We start from the raw sequence: 16,976 nt of genomic DNA, 5'->3' as shown, positions 1-16,976 counted from the left end.
CATTCAAACTTTGCAGTTAGGGTACTGTTATCTCTTTCTAGAAACTGACAAAAAATGAGGTGTCTACGCCCAGTTGGGGCGTGGCAAATCGGAAAAACCTGTATATTCTACAGTATTAGAGCGAAACTTAACTACTAAATTGTTGATGGGATGTGAATGAGTATTCCGCAGTCGGTAACGCCCGACTGCAACGTTCTTACTTGTTTTTTTTTTGAATATGTTACTTCTATAGTTTTTGATAAAATTATTAATTATGTCTTGTTCTTTATTAATATGTTCGGAGATATTTTTAAATCTAGATTCTATTTCTTTATCTATATATATAAAAGAGAGTTGTGTAAAAGTGTCTTAGCACTTATAACTCGAGATCTGCTGGACCAATTTTCATGGTTTTTGATTTGTTGGATTTGTCTCCGCCACGAGAAGGTCAGTAGATCTTTAAAATACTGAAAAAATTTGACGAATACTTGAAAAACGCGGTTTTTTCCCTAAAGATTCAAATTTCCATTTATACTCAGTAGCCTTGACAACAGTGACAGTTTCGGTCCTGTATAGAAGTAAATAAACAAATGTAGTCAGTCAGTCTACGGCACAGCCTCGAGCAGACCTGACTATTCAACGAAAAAAAAAAAAGACTATTCAAAAAAAAAAAAAAAAAAAAAAACTGTTCAAAAAAAAAATAAACAAAAAAAATTTTTTTTCCAAATCAAAAAAGAAAAATATTTCAAATCAAAAATCTGCAAAAATTCAAAAAAATCAAAAGATTAAAACCTGACTGTTAAAAAAATAAGTAAAAAATTCAAAATTCGAAATTAAAAAAAAATAAGTTAATTATTAAAAAGTGTATTTTTGGCTTTTTATATTTTTGGACTTTTAAACTTTATAAATAATAATTGTGCGCGTGCGTACAAAAGCTAAATATCTCGAATGTTCAGGTATTTTTTTATATTCCATTTCGTAATCGTATTCTAATAACTGTAATTTCCATCTAACTAATTTCGAGTTCGGTTCTTTAAAGTTCATCAGCCATGTTAATGGTCTGTGATCTGTAACTATTTTGAATTTTTGGCCATATAAATATGGTCGAAAATGTTTCGCTGCCCATATAATTGCCACACGATAAGCTTGATCAGTTCCGGCGTTTTTCTGGAATTGCTGTATCACCTCCAGATTACGTTCATTGAAACGATGAAGGTAAGGGATGCTGAGGACATCTTGGGTGGCAGTGATGTTCAGCAAGGGCGAATTGGCAATACCTGGGACTCTATTGCGCACGTTGTTGTGATTGTAAAGCAGAGTCCCGTTAATTGCGACTCGGTCTCCGAACGTGATGAGATGCGTGCCTTGTACCTGGATCTCAGTGCCGTTGTCCACCTGAATCCTTGCGGACCCGTCGTTGAGGATGATGATTCCGTCATCTACATGGGTGATTATGGATGATGATTCCGTCATCTACATGGGTGATTATTACCAGGTTGCTCGGCTGGATCTCGCAGTGTGCCGTGACACCTGCATGGAGCTCTTTGGCACATAACTTTCCTAAGCCAGACGACAAAATGTGGCTCCAGGTGAAGCGGCGCAACTCTGCAGTGTGTGGGTTTCTCCATCGCATTCGGCTATGACGTTGTCAAGCAATCGCACTATGAAGTTCTTGTGGATGACAGGATAGATCGTGATCTTCCTGCAAGCTTTTTTAATCTTGGGGAATTTAATTATAAAGTGTATGGGGTTAATGGATTGAAGAACTTTTACGGACGCAACGGACATAAGATCTCCTATGGGAGTGTTGGTGGGTTCCTCTAGCCAAATTGATTTCAAATCTGAGTGGTCCAAAATGTTTGGGCTAACAATGTTAGCCTTTGCCAGAGTAATAGCAAGCATTAAATTTTGCAACCCCATCATTAGCATCCTGTTTCTAGACAGTAGTGTTTCATATAAATGGCCAGTGTCAACTTGTGAGTCTTTGGCTACCTTGAGAATTTTGTTGACAGTGATTGTTAACTGGTTAAGCTGGTCCTGAACTCTAGTGTTCATTCCTATTTGTCTATTATTGGCATTTATTAATTGCATTTCAGTAAACCTAGTCTGCTCTAAATCGTCGGCATCGGGTGTACCCGCCACAACCTTTAGTATGGATCCTAGGAAATCTAAGCTCCTGGCGACTCTATGGTGCGTGCCTAACGCCACCAATAGGTCTTGCAGATGTGCCGTGTCCATAATTAGAAGTTTTTTCATGTGGGATAGCGGGAACATGTCAATTAATTTGACTGTTTCTTCCACCATTCGCGCGTACTCGGAGAGGTTTGCCGAGTGCCTGGCATAGGCGTATTTCTCCCATACCAAGATTTCGCCGTCGACGATGGGAATGTACTTGGCACGCGAGTAGTCGATGACATGTGCCGAAGTCAGGGATAAGGAGAGGAGTAATATAGATCCAAACCTGTAAAGTGAGGTTGTTTTTTTATTTTTTCGCAATTTTTTTGTTTTTCCTTTTACGGCCCACCACCAAGAAAGTTTATAAAAATTATGCCAAGTGGCTAAAAGTAAGTTGAACAACTATATCTAACTTATACGAGTTTGCCTAGTGGCTTAAAAAAGGTGTACAAAAAAAACAAGGGAGTCACCTTAGGTTGTCCTTATGGACCACCCTCCCTCTAATGAGGACCTCGGTCTCAGGTCTGCCTTCTCATCACATAAAGGTGTGAGTTTGTTTCCGAGCCGTCGGTTGGACTTGACCAAAACTTTGTCACCAACCTCGAAGACCCTATTCTGCCGATTTGCGTTCTCCCTAGCTCTGAGCATTTCTGATCTTTTCTTGTATTTTTCCTTGTGACTCATCTGGGTGCGCCTGAACCACATCAACTGGTCTCTGGTCGGTGACCGAATGGATCGACTTATTGTACTCAGTTGTAGCCAGTAAAATGACTTCTGCAGTGTCATTTATGCCTTTATCTATCTTTTTAGCTCTAACAGAGTGCTGTGAAAGCGCTCAACCTGTCCATTCGAGATGCTATGCAATGGTGGTGCATTTGAAATGCTGACCCCATAGTTGTTTGCGAGCATAGTCACTATGGTCTCTGAATTTAATAACGGTTCATTGTCACAGTAAATGGATCTGGCTTTAGGAAAAAAATTCATGATTTGCATTAGAGCTGGCATCCACAATGGTTCTTGAGGGGATCGGTTGGACAATAGCAAACTTAGAGAACTTGTCGATGCAAGTTAGAAAGTATATCCTGTCAGTGGAGAAAATGTCTATGTTTAACATCTCTCCTACATGTGAGGGGATCGGTGTCTCTCCAAGCTCTTGTTTTTTGGGGTGTCTATCATATTTAGCCCTAGCACATGTTTTGCAATTTTGTACTATTTCATTGGCCATTCTTGCCATCTTTGGAAAGTAGTACTCCGAGAGTACCTGCTTAATATTTTCCTGTGCAGACCTATGGGCCCTATTATGCTCGGCTGTGAGGATTTCCCTTCTATCTCCCACCGCAATTACATCCACTACGCGATTTTTTGCAATGCCAGAACTTTGTGGCCGGGTATCTACGAACCAATGAATCTTGTATCATTGCAAGCGTGTGTAAATTACAGAGGAGAGCATTTACGCATTTGGGTGAAATTACATCTTCGAGCTCGTCTAGCAGCGATTCGATGGAAGTATAGCTGATCAAGTAGCGTTTCTTATTTCCAAAAAGTATAAAACTTCGTTTTAAGTGTAAACGCGCCTCTTCTAGCACTATGTGGTTTTGAAAACAATTCAAGGGCTTGTCCGTTTGCCTCAATGGTGTTGGTGAGAGATACCTCACTGTGGATCGTTGCTGCGCAGGACTCAATTTCTTGTTCATTCACAGCGTTGAGCTGCTGTCTTGACAAGGCATCCGCAACCAGATTGTCCTTGCCGGGTTTATAGAAGATACGTGCATTAGACTCGTCAATGCGCGCTTTCCACCTTTTGATCTTCGCATTTGGATTGGATTCCGAAACTGCGAAGGTCAAGGGTTGATGGTCAGTGAAGATATTAATGTCTTTCACCCCATACAAATAATGCCTTAACTTGGCAAGTGACCATACGATGGCCAATAACTCTCTCTCGTTTGTCGCATAGTTTACCTGGCTGTCCTTCAATATTCTTGAAATCATTGTTATAGGACGACCCTCTTGAGACAAGACTGCACCTATGCCGTAAGCCGAAGCATCGGTCGTTAGATTGAATGGCTTCTTAAAATCGGGGTACATGAGCATTACATCCTCAGATGACAAAATGTCGCGCAACCTCTGAAACGCCCTTTGCTGCACTTCAGAGAATTGAACCTTTATATTTCTGGAATATTGGAGATGGGTCTTGCTATTGCGGCGAAGTTTCTAATGAAACATCTGTAATAACTTGCGAGGCCTAGAAATGATCTGACCTCGAACAGTGTTTTAGGTTCTGGATACTCCTATATTGCCTTAACCTTTTCAGGGTCCGTCGTGGTGCCAGTGCTGGTGACTATGAAACCAAGAAAGTTCACGCTTTTCTTAAAAAATCGTGACTTTTCGATGGAGACCCTCATGTTTGCTCCGTGTAAGCTTTTTAGGACCCAATCCACGTGTTTAATGTGGGAGTCCTCATCTTCTGAAAAGATGATTACGTCATCGACATAAACATAGCTAAATTTGCCAATCTGCTCTCGCAGTATGTCGTCGATGGTTCTTTGGAAGATGCTTGCTGCATTCTTTAATCCAAAGGGGAGTCTTTTGAACTCGTATTTCCCCCCGTTTACAGAGAAAGATGTTTTTTCGCGGTCGCGTTCAGCGAGTATGATCTGGTGATAACCGGACTTGAGGTCTAATGTTGAAAAAAATTTGGCTCTTCCCAAATTCCCCAATATCATTGATATATTTGGCATAGGGTATTTGTCAGGCACGGTTCTTTTGTTAAGTTTACGGAAGTCCATTACCAACCTCATTTTTCTATTGCCCGCTTCATCAGTGCCCTTCTTGTCTACTACCCGTATTGGGTTATTGTAGGGAGAGACTGACTTTTGAATTATATCATTTTTTAGCAGATCATTCATTTCTTTATTAACAAAATCAGCTGCTCCCATTGGATATGGGTAAAGCCTGGTATAGATCGGTTGCTCATCTGTGGTCCTAATGGTAGCCACGACTGATGTGTTATACGGCAACGCCTCTTCTGGGTCTGCAAAGGCCTTTTGTCTGGTCTTTAGCATTTTTAAAAAGGAACTTCTGGCTAATGGGGATGCCTCTGCGCAGTCTACATTTCTGAAATTTACATTTTTGCATTTGTTCGACCTCCGTGCCCCATTTAAGCTGTCCTGAAGCTAGACAAAGCGAAGCAGCTGCCTGCTTTAGCAGGTCAAGGCCTATAATCCCATCAAAAGTTGACAAGTCCGGCAGAATAAAAAAGGTTGCCTTTAACCCAAACATTGCAACGAAGCATTTGTGTGTAATTTGTGTCTCGCCGTGAATGGAATGAATTTTGAAGGGGAACTCTACAGAGTGGACGCCTTTTAACCCTTCATGTGGCCGAATGAAATTCTTGGCCGTGCCTGTGTCTATGAGGAATCGCATGTGAGTCCCTGCTATTCTTCGTCTGATGACGGGTAGCAGGGATTTACTCCTAAAAAATTGAGGGCATCAGAGTCATAACTAGTCATTGATTTGTGCCGCTGCGCTTCAATATTTGCTGATTTCTCTGACCACTTGTGCGGTTGGATGCGGGGTTCTTCCTATTCGCGTGAGCAGGGGCCTGAGTGGGCTGCAATACCCTTGAGAAGGAAGGATCGACATCCATGGGCACCGGTGCGCCATTACTATTGTGCTGCCTGCTGCTTCGTTGGTCAGTCTGCACTGGGGCCTTGCTCTGCTAGCTGAAGTGTGGATTCTTGGTACCGCTAGCTTGTGTTTCGGCTTGTTGCGAGTGCCTATCCTGTTGGTGACCCTGCGCTTTTATTTTAATTTTAGACACATAGAAAATAACACAAGGTAATTTTATTACCGAGCTGGATGATAAATTGTTTTAACTAGAATCCTCAAGACAGTCACTCTCACGTGTTTCAGAAACCTGGTTCAGATTATTGTTATTAATTATGATCTGTTGCTTATACGACATACAATATACTACAATAAAATACTCACAAGTACTAATTAATTATTATAAAAAATTAAAAATTTTGTATTTCGAAGAAAAAATTTTGGCTAGAGTATCCACTTACATGATTCAACTAACACAAAAAAAAAATTTCTTTATAAGCTTGGTCACTCGCAGCTCCCGCGCTGCTGTCTTAATTGCTGTTGGTTGTTGCAGCTCCTGTGCTGCTGTTTTAGTTGATATTGGTTGTGGAGTCCGACCACTAGTTGGGCGCCAATTATAATCCTTCGTACCTGTTGTAGGTGAAGATTAGGTTGAGAGGCGAACTGTACCTCTTATTGCTGGCCTCGGGCTCAGACCATAAAACAAATTATTTAACGGCTAAGTGCCGGAGTGAATATTTATTTAAGCGACTTATTGGAAGAGCGCTGTATTCAAAACTGATTTCTTAAAACACAGAATATTTCACTTAAGCTAAGCCAAAACTAGCATCACGCCACAATGTCATGGTCGGCAAGCCGACTCAGCAAATCTTTGGCGATAACGGAAACTCTTGCAGCAAAACAAAAGTGTAATGTCACAATTGCGAGGGCTGTTACTTAACTTATAGAGCACGCGATAGCGAGGGTTGATTATAAACTTATAAAATATCCTATGTTAAGTGTTAATTGTTAACTTACACATATGTATACACAGAGTATTGGGAAGTGCACTTGTCACTTTAGTCAGTCAGCTATTTAAATATAAGCGCGCCTTAAATATATAACACGCCAATGTTCATCTCCCATGCATACAAACAAAGATATACACACACGCACATGTAAAGGCACATAGGCATACAAATGCTTCTACAAGTGATATCCCATAATTATGAGCATCGCATCTTATGCGTACACACAGTCAAATGTATATACATACATACATACATACATATATACATATGTATGTGAGCACTTCACAAGATCGACCAAATGCAAATGCTGGACTGTAAAATTGCTACAGGCTACAGTACATGTAGCAAGCGAGAGTGTGTGTGTGCATGCTCATCGCGAAAACATTTTCTTTATGCGCACCAACTCTTTCATACCCTTCCCACAAATAATAACGAAAACGCAAATATTTTGTACGAGCTTGGTAAACGGTTTGAAGAGTTAGGAATACTCTTCACACGTAAAGGAAGAAACGGCAGTCTAACGCGAAGAAATTTCAATTTTCGTGAGCTGCTGCTTGTGCTCACATGCATACATACATATACATATTTGAGAGAGCAGAGAGAGCGAGAGAGCAAGAACAAAAATTGAACATAGAGGGATCTTATATTCAACATTTGACCATCTCGGTCGAGCGCATGAAGCGAAGTGATTGTGCTTTCGTATATTTTCGTAGCCCGAACCTAAGAGTGAAGAGCCGAGCATTAGGAGGTTACGAGGTTAGGACACCATTAATTTTTTGTTTTTTCACCGGGCTAATCTTAAATCTAGAAGCATGCAAGATAGAAGAGCACAAAGATCAGATGAAGAAAGTCAACAAAGCAATGCAGATGTCCGTATGAGCATGGCGCAGTTACGTGCATCACAATTGCAATAGGCACGAGATGAGCGAAACCAGCAAAGATAATTAGAGCGAAGAGAAGCGCGCAGATTCGTAGTCAACAGACGTAGAGAAATTGACTGACAACGTCAACAAGTAAATCGAGCATTTACAGCACTTTCATTTCTTCACCTAGCATTTCAGTATGAGCCTGATGTTAAATATTACGCTCATTCCATAGTGGTCATTGGTACATTAGACAAGAAATGCCCGCACTGACATGCCCACAAATTTTAAAATGAGCCGATCGGTATGTGGTGCTCATCAGGAAAAGTAAAACTCCAAGAAATTGAAACCCCGCCGGAACCATTGCACGGCTTCCTTATTGGAACTGATTCTGATTCTTCGCTGTTCTTGGAGTCAATTCGAAAATTCAATTCATGCTTTAAATGACATCGTTTGGAGCAACAGAAATAGTTAAAAATACTGATGCAAATGGTCAACAGTTTAATTCCACATTCAAAATCAAAGGCCAAGTTTACCACAAAGTCGGTTCATTGCTACCAATGCCAAATGAAGATTATAAATTTTTACAAATTTACTTTATGGGTGGCAAAACATTCGTTACTTCTTGCCGAGACATGAGCAAAAAATGGCATCACATTAGTCGTTGCATCATCTGGCATTGCATCTACTTTATAAGATAAAGATAGAACAGCTCATTCGGCATTCAAGCTGCCACTGAACATTCAAAATAATCCAGATGTAGTTTGTAATATTAAACAACAATCATCCATGGCCACTGTGCTGAAAAAGTGTAAAATTATTATTTGGGATGAATGCACCAATCCATTTAAGCATTTGCTGGAGGCAAAGCAACATTTGCCGGGTTTTCTAGTATAATTATAATCTATATATATAAAAGAGAGTTGTGTAAAAGTGCTCCTCCACATATTACCCGAGATCTGCTGGACCAATTTTCATGGTTTTTGATTTGTTGGATTTGTCTCCGCTATGAGTAGGATAGTAGATCTTAAAATAAAAATACTGAAAAAATTTGACGAATACTTGAAAAACGCGGTTTTTTCCCTAAAGATTCAAATTTCCATTTATACTCAGTAGGCTTGATAACAGTGACAGTTTTCGGGGCTGCTCTCATATTATACAATAGTATAGAAGTAAATAAACAAATATAGTCAGTCAGTCTACGGCACAGCCTCAGGCGAACCTGACTATTCATAAAAAAAGCACATTTGATAAAAATAGTACGCGTGCGTACAGAAGCTAAATATCTTGAAAGTTCAGGTATTTGTTTATCTCAAACATAAATTTGTGTAAATTATTATACCCTGAACCCATTTTCAATGGGAAATCAGGGTATAATGGTTTTGTTGAAATGTATGTAACAGGCAGAAGGAGGCGTGGCAGACCCCACAAAGTATATATATTCTTGATCAGGGCGACGAGCTGAGTTGATTTGGCCCTGTCCGTCTGTCTGTCCGTCTGTCCATCTGTCCGTATGTATGAACGCGTCGATTTCAGAAGATATAAGAGCTAGAGACTTCAAATTTTTTTTTTAAATGTCCGTAATTACAGCGCGCATATCAAGTTTATCATTAAAAATCGATAACTCATCCCGATCTTTTTTATCGATAAAAAACCTTATCGAAAACCAGTTATAAAATTATATCTTCTACACCTTTATTGCTAGAGTCTCCAAATTTTTTATGTATGCTTATATGCAATTTATGCAATTTTGTTTTTTGTTAAAATTTACCCCCCACCCTTAAATTCACCCCCTCACCCTCACTTTTGTAAAAAGCGTATTTCAAATACTAGAGACTTGTGCTTTGGCAATTACATGCATATTCATGTTATAATCATAATCTGAAAGTTTCATGAAGATCGTACCTTCATAGATCGACGCGTTCATACATACGGACAGACGGACAGACAGACGGACAGGGCCAAATCAACTTAGCTCGTCGCCCTGATAAAGAATATATATACTTTGTGGGGTCTGCCACGCCTCCTTCTGCCTGTTACATACTTTTAACAAAACCATTATACCCTGATTTCCCATTTTCAATGGGTTCAGGGTATAAAAAAAAAAATTTGGAATAATGTAGTTTGATAGATTTCTGTAAAAAGTGTTTGTAAATCTAACTATAACTATTGCTTTGAATTTAAAGATTCAAGGCCAGATTTGCCATCGCATTGGATCATTGCAACCTATTAAAGATGCACATCACAAATTCTTGCAAATATACTTCATGGGCAATATGAAAGAACAACTTGACCGGCGTCAAGAAATCAACACAGCTATGAAAAGAGCAATTCTCCAAGATTTGCAGCAAATGCTTCACGAACATCATGCATTGGTCAAGCTGTTCAAGACTGCTTTAGAGCGCATGCCAAGAGATGACTATAAAGTAGTAATCAGAGCAGATAAAGGACCAGCTGGAACACATGAACTCCTTGGATGTGCCTGGTTTACCACCGCACAATTTACAACTGAAGGTTGGCTCGGTAGTTATCATGCTTAGAAATTTAAACCAACCAAAACTGTGCAATGGAACGCGTTTGGTGATAAGAAAACTAATGAGCAATGTGATTCACGCGTCGATACTCAAAGGAAAATTTAAAGATGAAGTTCTTATTCCTAGGATTCCGATGATCCCAACAGATATGGCCTTTGAGTTTAAACGAATTCAATTCCCGATTCGTCTTGCCTTCGCCATGACGATCAACAAATCACAGGGCCAATCTTTGACTATTTGTGGCCTCAATCTAGAAAATGCGTGTTTTTCTCATGGTCAATTGTACGTGGCATGCGCATCCGCATTATTTGTTCTTGCACCTGACCAAAAAACAAAGAATGTCGTTTACCACAAGGTGCTTGAATGAAAATCCGATTAATAAATTAATAAAAGTGTATCCCAACCTGAACAACATTGCTTCCAAAAATTTTTTACCTAGAAATAGTGGATAGGGCAATGCAACGTTTGCCGGGCCAGCTAGTATTTTATAAATACACACACTTATAAACTTGGTTAGGTATAATAATATATAAATATATATATATAAATATAAATATAAATATAATTATAAATATAAATATAAATATAAATATAAATATAAATATAAATATAAATATAAATATAAATATAAATATAAATATAAATATAAATATAAATATAAATATAAATATAAATATAAATATAAATATAAATATAAATATAAATATAAATATAAATATAAATATAAATATAAATATAAATATAAATATAAATATAAATATAAATATAAATATAAATATAAATATAAATATAAATATAAATATAAATATAAATATAAATATAAATATAAATATAAATATAAATATAAATATAAATATAAATATAAATATAAATATAAATATAAATATAAATATAAATATAAATATAAATATAAATATAAATATAAATATAAATATAAATATAAATATAAATATAAATATAAATATAAATATAAATATAAATATAAATATAAATATAAATATAAATATAAATATAAATATAAATATAAATATAAATATAAATATAAATATAAATATAAATATAAATATAAATATAAATATAAATATAAATATAAATATAAATATAAATATAAATATAAATATAAATATAAATATAAATATAAATATAAATATAAATATAAATATAAATATAAATATAAATATAAATATAAATATAAATATAAATATAAATATAAATATAAATATAAATATAAATATAAATATAAATATAAATATAAATATAAATATAAATATAAATATAAATATAAATATAAATATAAATATAAATATAAATATAAATATAAATATAAATATAAATATAAATATAAATATAAATATAAATATAAATATAAATATAAATATAAATATAAATATAAATATAAATATAAATATAAATATAAATATAAATATAAATATAAATATTAATATAAATATAAATATAAATAACCAAAAAAATAATCAGTGGAACGCAACTAGAAGAGAGCGAGGCCCGTTTTACGGACCCACGGCTGGACTTTGGCAAAATCTCAAAAATGCAAAGGAGCCCTGTAGCGCAGGCGCCAAGAAGTGTGGAGGAAACTCCAAAAACCGCTGCCGCTGAAGTAGGTGTCCCAAACACTGTTGCAGAGGCGGTAATCTCTCCAAGGCATGAGTACATGTTGAAACTCCGGGCCGAGGAAGAGGATGCAAAAAAAGAGAAGAAGAAACCTCCCCGCTCAGAATCAGTCCTCATAAAACCTGAAAGTGGACAAAGCTACGTAGATGTTTTACGAAACATACGCAGCACAATCCAACAAGACGAAAAGGCAAACGTGAGAGGCATAAGGAAAACCCGATCCGGGGCACTCCTTGTAGAACTGAGCAGAGGGGAAAAGTTACATCCAGAACTAGTTGAAAAACTAAAGGCTACCGTTAAAAAAACAGCTACGGTAGCCGAGTTAAAGCCTACAGCGACAGTGGAGATCCGAGATCTAGACTCACTAACTGTAGAGTCTGAGGTGGCTGAGGCAGTGCGACAAGTCCTTGATAATTCATCAGTGGACTTGCGCATAAAAGTCACTGCCCCAAACAGTCGAGAGCAAGTAAGGGCCTTTGTAACTTTAGAAAGCCAATTAGCGGAGACGTTGCTGAGCTCAGACATTAAAATTGGTTTTGTCAGGGCTAGGCCCAGGATGTGTCAACCCATCCGCAGATGCTTCGGGGTCGGCCATCTGCAGACCAACTACACAGGACCGGACAGAAGTGGTGGTGGCATCTGCATTAGATGTGGTGAATCAGGTCACAAGATGAAAGCCTGCAAAAAACCACCAAAATGCTGCATTTGCACGGATGCGGGGCGTACTTCTGTCGATCACATGCCGGGATCGCAGAAATGCCCAAGCACACGACAAACTACAGCAAAATGTTGAAAATTCTCCAAGGTAATCTACACCGGAGCAAAACGGCAGATGCACTTTTGACACAGATAGTAGCAGAACATGCTATAGATGTAGTGATCATCAGTGAGCAATATAAGCGAAAAGAGAACTGAGTTTGGTTAGAGGACGACACCAAGACTGCGGCCATATGGATCCCCAGTAGTAGTGGACAACAGCCACTAGAAAGGAAGATGGGAAACTGCTACGTCTACGCACGCTTCAGAGAAGTCGCTACCTAACCCCTAGCGATGACATAAGCACCTTCCAGAATAAACTCGATGCAATCGAGGATCTCCTCGTGGATCGACGGCAGCCCTTCATTGTGGCAGGCGATCTGAATGCACGAGCAGTAGACTGGGGAATGTCGTCTACTAACTCCAGAGGACGAAAAATTATGGATATGGCCGCTAGGTCCGGGTTAGTGGTAGCAAACCGCGGAAGCAGACCTACCTTCCATAGGCCGGGATGTGAAGGCACAATACCTGACGTAACCTTTGGATCCGAACACATCGTAGATCGGATAAAGGACTGGAAGATACTCGATGACTTCACGGGAAGTGATCACGAGTATATATCATATGACTTCCAGAATACCAGTCAGCAAAACCACCCATCATACTCAAGAAAGACTTCCCATAGATGGGACATAAGTAAGGTGGATACAGGCAAACTACTAGCTGAATTAGATAGGCGAGAACGACAGTTCGACGGCACATTGACGTCGAAGTAAGTGGTCGAAAGAAGCCTAACCGCTATGGAAAGAGCGTGTAACGTATCGATGCCAAAAACGCACAGCAAACACGGAGGTAGACGACAGGCGTACTGGTGGAACCACGATATTGCAGAAAAAAGGAAAGTATGCATACAATTTAGAAGAAGGCTAACAAGGGCACGACGCTCTGGAAATTTCACGACGGAAGCGTTAGCAGCCAAGATTGCGAGAAAAGAACTGTCGATTGCTATCACACGCAGTAAGCATGACAAGTGGAAAGAGCTCTGCAAAGATATAAATAAAGACCCTTGGGGACTTGGCTACAAGATAGTCATGAAAAAGCTGAGAAACTACGGAGCAGTGCCAAACGTGGATGATGACACGATGGATCACATAGTGGAAACACTATTTCCAGCACACATCCACGAGGCGCATGAGCGAGCACCCGTAGAGCTCGATGGTTCAGTCCCAGATTTCACCGAGGAAGAACTCAACATTGCAGCTCTCTCCCTGAAGAACAAGAAAGCGCCGGGACCAGATTATATACCGGCAGAGATACATCATCAGGATAGCATCAGATAGCATCAGGACGTCCCACTTTTCTACTTAGGATGTATAACGCATGTCTAAAAGAAAGGATATTCCCAGAAGCGTGGAAAGAACAGAGACTGGTGCTCATTAGCAAAGGCAAAGGCGATCCCAACACACCCTCGGCTTGTCGCCCATTGTGTATGTTAAACACAGCTGGGAAGCTTTTAGAAAAGCTCATAAGACCTAGACTACTCGCAGCAGTAGAGGCTGCTGGAGGACATAGCCCCAGGCAACATGGGTTCAGAGCTGGAAAATCCACAATGGGAGCTATCGATGAAGTGGTTCAGGCAGCCAGAGCTACGCAAAGAGGAAATGCATACTCGCGCCCAGTTGTTCTGCTAGCAACGCTGGACGTTAAAAACGCCTTTAATAGTGTAAGGTGGACCGATATGCTTACTTCCTTGGAACACCGCTTCCAGATACCGGAGTACCTCATGAATATGGTCAGGAGCTATTTGCAGGATCGAATACTCCTGTACTCCACGCAAACTGGAACAAAACGATACAGAGTGACTGGAGGAGCTGCACAGGGGTCAATCCTGGGACCAGACCTGTGGAATATCAGCTACGACGACATCCTAAGACTGGAAATGCCTGAAGACACCTTCCTTATTGGTTATGGCGATGATATCGCAGCCGTCATTACTGCCAGAAACACCATAGAGGCCCAAAAGAGACTTACATAAGTCATGATCCGCACACAGACATGGCTCAGCTCTCGAGGATTGGAGCTTGCCACCCATAAAACAGAGTTACTTCTGTTCACGGGGAAGCAGATCTCAACCGAAATAGAGATGCGAGTAAGCGGAAACCTGATAAGGACGCAGAGGACAGTGAACTATCTAGGCGTTAGGCTGGACAGTAAACTTACCTTCTGGGAACAGCTGAAGTATGCCACGCGGAAAACAGCGACAGCAACGGGGTCTCTGAGTAGACTGATGGCAAACGTTGACGGCCCGACGGCAGGAAAACGGAGACTCCTCATGGAAGCGACAAAAGCAATACTGCTATATGGCAGTGAAGTATGGGCGGATACCTTAGAGGCGAATGTAAGGCGAAAACCGATGCTAGTTGTGCAACGAAGAGCAGCCTTAAGGATAACATCGGCGTACCGCACAGTCTCCGGGGCGGCCGTGACTGTGATAGCAGCAGTCATACCGGTTGACTTGCTTGCCCAAGAGCGCAAAAAAATATGGAATCTTCGGCAAAGAGGAGAATTCTCAGAACATGCGGCAAAGAGCATACGACAGCAAACCATAGTCTCGTGGAAGGCGAGATGGTCATGCGAAAGGTATGGAAGATGGACCGCTAAAATAATCCCCGATCTGGAGCAGTGGATAAATAGAAAGCTCGGTGAAACGTCTTTCTATTTGACACAACTGCTCTCCGGACATGGATACTTTCGAAAGTAGCTAAATAAAATGGGGAAAACTGCCGAACCCAGCTGCATTTACTGCGAAAATGCAATGGACGATGCAGAACACACCTTCTTCAATTGCAAAAGATGGTCGGAAGAAAGAATTGACCTGGCAGAAACAGTAGGTGAAGTCAAAGTAGAGACGTTAGTACAGCAAATGTGCAGCAGCATAGACGCTTGGGAAAAAGTCTATGACTTCGCCGAAAAGGTTCGGCGGCGGAAGAAGTATGACCTGGACGCAGGCACACAGAGGGCAACGCTCATTTAAAGCACACAATGGGGTTCCACCTTGAAGGTTAATGCGGGATATCTCCTGGTTCCAAGGTGGATTTGAGCTCCAGAAGAGGAGGATTTTTTAGTCGGTAAGCAGTTATGCGGTCCGACACACCGGTCAAAGTGACGACATGACTGACGGTGCATAAAGCATTTTTTCCAACCGCAGCCCAACAAAAAAAAATATATATATATATATATATATATATATATATATATATATATATAAATATAAATATAAATATAAATATAAATATAAATATAAATATAAATATAAATATAAATATAAATATAAATATAAATATAAATATAAATATAAATATAAATATAAATATAAATATAAATATAAATATAAATATAAATATAAATATAAATATAAATATAAATATAAATATAAATATAAATATAAATATAAATATAAATATAAATATAAATATAAATATAAATATAAATATAAATATAAATATAAATATAAATATAAATATAAATATAAATATAAATATAAATATAAATATAAATATAAATATAAATATAAATATAAATATAAATATAAATATAAATATAAATATAAATATAAATATAAATATAAATATAAATATAAATATAAATATAAATATAAATATAAATATAAATATAAATATAAATATAAATATAAATATAAATATAAATATAAATATAAATATAAATATAAATATAAATATAATATTATATTATACATACATTACAATTTGCTCAGGCAGCAAGAGTTACGCACACAAGCCGCAAATAATCACACATGTTTCTAGAGACTGCAAGTATGTGTGCTTGTCGTTTGTGAAATCATACTGTTTATGCGCATCAACGCTTTCATACCCTTCCCATAAATAGTCATCGAAACGCTTACATTTTGTTTGCATGAGCGTGACAAACGCTTTTATGATTTCGGTATACTCTTCACTCAAAAGGAAAGAGCTGGGATCGTCGCGAACAATTTTCTTTTCAATTTCTGTGCGCTGCTGCTATTTGAGAGACCATAGAGAGAGAAAGCATAAAGAGAGGGAGAGGGTGAGCAAGGGAAAATGAGCGCAAACCCGTGCTTCATTTGATAATGTGTGCATTTCGTGGCAGAAGTCGCAGCGCATTGATTTTGTCGTGCTTTATTTTCACTGCTTGAGCCTCAAACGACCGAGCCGACTAAATACGAAGTTGTCCGGTCTCTTCAGCGCTTTTTTTCGGTGTTGAAAAAGTTTGTTCTACATGTCTAGTCTATGTGTTCTCTGGTTAGTGTTAGTGGTCAGTTTTAGTGCAGTTCTGATATCGATGTATCGTGAAAGCAATATTTCATGCTATCGATACGAACTTAGTTTCTCTAACAGCCACCCTAAAATTTATTGTATTGATTG

The sequence above is a fragment of the Drosophila mojavensis genome, unplaced genomic scaffold (genome assembly GCF_018153725.1).
Source record: "Drosophila mojavensis isolate 15081-1352.22 unplaced genomic scaffold, ASM1815372v1 contig_74, whole genome shotgun sequence".
NCBI classification, from domain to species: domain Eukaryota; kingdom Metazoa; phylum Arthropoda; class Insecta; order Diptera; family Drosophilidae; genus Drosophila; species Drosophila mojavensis.
Note: the sequence above shows the minus strand (reverse complement) of the source record.